This window comes from Diaphorina citri, unplaced genomic scaffold, assembly GCF_000475195.1.
Source record: "Diaphorina citri unplaced genomic scaffold, Diaci psyllid genome assembly version 1.1 scaffold2079, whole genome shotgun sequence".
In the NCBI taxonomy this organism is placed as follows: Eukaryota; Metazoa; Arthropoda; class Insecta; order Hemiptera; family Psyllidae; genus Diaphorina; species Diaphorina citri.
The window spans coordinates 45,100-47,706 of record NW_007379504.1 but is presented as its reverse complement, the minus strand read 5'-3'; positions in this window follow the sequence as shown (position 1 = coordinate 47,706).

Here is a 2,607-nt window from a genome sequence, read left to right as displayed (position 1 = left end):
CTGCCCAGTACGTATGTCGTACAGAGACCATGGACTAAAAACCACTTTTTTGGAATCAGGGGACCCCAAAACATATTTCCACCCATTTCCCGATTTTCAAACTTTGGACTGATTGCAATATTTTCTCATTACCAATATAGCTTCGCTATAATTTTAGAAATAGGTATGTAGAAAGTAAAAAATAAAAAAAACAAGCTGGGTCCGTCCCTCCGGGAATTTTTTGATCTTGGTTAAAGAAAATCAGTGTTTATGTACCTACCTATTTTATTTATTCAGTTTATTATTATTCTTGATTTGATTTTTTGATTTTACTTTCATGTAGCGACTTTTAGATCCCGAGATAAATCGATTAAAAAAATGCCGGTAAATCGTGAACTTTGACGTCACGGCATACGCTGCCGTAGGCGATGTCGTCACATAAAATGTCCCGAGCAAAGCTCCCTTGCAGGCAACACATTAATGTGTCTGTGCGCATACGTTTCTGCGCAGTTCTTTCTGCTCCTCCGCTGGCGCTTTTGCATACTGGCGCTACCTAGCGGACGAAAATAGCAACTGCGTTAAGTCTGACATCACACATCTTCATTAGAGCGGAAAATAAAAATTGAATTTCACTATAATAAATATTAATAAAAAAAAATTTTTGAATTTTCGATCGTTTACAGTTAATATTTTTTCGGAGTTTTGACCTCAGATTTGGATTTTTCCCAACTTTTTACATAGGAATCGACCATCATTTATTCATAATTTTTACCCATTTGCAACTCCTCCATTATGATGTCATCGCCTACGGGAGCGTATGCCGTGACGTTAAAATTCAAAATTTACCGGTATTTTTTAAATCGATTTATCTCAGGATCTAGAAGTCGTAGAAGAAAAAGAAAAATTCCGTCGGTCCTCATTTTTCCTGCTCTATGACTTTGAAACATCGCCCAAGTTTAGTAAGCGCAACTGATCTATTACCGGTATTTTTTAAATCGATTTATCTCAGGATCTAGAAGTCGTAGAAGAAAAAGAAAAATTCCGTCGGTCCTCATTTTTCCTGCTCTACTATGACTTTGAAACATCGCCCAAGTTTAGTAAGCGCAACTGATCTATTATGTACATATTTATTTCACGATTACTTTATTTCTCATATGAATTATAATATTGGTTGCTAGTTGCTATTAATAGCAACCAATATTAGTGATTAATTAATCACAACCTATTACCTATTGTATTTTAACAAGGAAATCAAGGAATTGGACTGTGGGTGTGGGGTTTGAATCCAGCAAATAGGTAGTAGATTTTTTTTGACTTGGATCAACTTTACTATGAATAATATTGTTTGATATTTTGGTAAATGAGATCTTACCCTACTCTACTCCTAGTCATGGTATTTAATTCAAGGCTCTAAAAGCTTAAGCTATAAGGAAGGTTAGGAAGGTAGGGGTCAGCCGTCAGAGTGCTCAGTTGCACAGTGAGCTCTCCCCAATACCCCTACGGCCCTACCTACCCTGATATCGAAAAATATCGATATATAGGAATAACGATATTTTACTTTCGATATATCGGCAATATCGACATTTTACTTTCGATATATCGATATCGGAAATATCGATATTTTTATAAATATCGCCCATCCCTAACCTATCGAAATATGGCGTACGGGCCGTACGGTAAAATACGGCAATGTACACAAACTGTACATGACTGTACGGTAATCTCATATGACCAATCTGGCAACACTTAATCCACTTCTAATCTTTTTTTTTTTTTTGTCAATTTTTCAGATTTTCACATTCACATTTGCCCTAAAGTTTAGTAGAGTTTGCTGTGAAGTGCGAAGGTCAATCAATTCATTCTCCGGATTTTACTCTAGCTTGTTGAGAATTGTCCCTAGAAACCATCCATGTAAGTTAAGCCTTAGGTTTCTATCAAAATAAGTTCTAGCAATATGAAGAAGTCGTATACCATTGCAATAGTTATCCACTCTGGCTATTGGAGTGGTGAGACTATAATTTTCAGAAAATGTAGCCTAACCCTGCATTTTTTGAGAAAGTCCTTGATAATCAAGGCTTGATTATTATCACGTCATTATCCTTATAGGAGTTCTTGAGCCTGCAGAGCAAGATTAGAAAATTGTTGATACCTAACCAAAATTGATCCAGTCCTTTAGCCCGGTATCAGTATGGTACCTGTTTGTCACACAATCGGTTCAGTGTTAGATTCAGTTTAACATCACTTAATGGTGTGATTTTTTTTTTTTTTTACTTTCTATTAGGTACTACAGTATAGCAAGCTATACTAGTAATGAAAGTATTGCCTATAGGAGTTCTTGAGCCTGCAGAGCAAGATTAGAAAATTGTTGATACCTAACCAAAATTGATCCAGTCCTTTAGCCCGGTATCAGTACGGTACCTGTTTGTCACACAATCGGTTCAGTGTTAGATTCAGTTTAACATCACTTAATGGTGTGATTTTTTTTTTTACTTTCTATCACTACAGTATAGCGAGCTATACTAGTAATGAAAGTATTGCCATCGGTCCAACTATACTAGTAATGAAAGTATTGCAATCGGTCCAAATTTTCAAAATCGGGAAATGGTTGGAAATATCCGTTTTGGGATT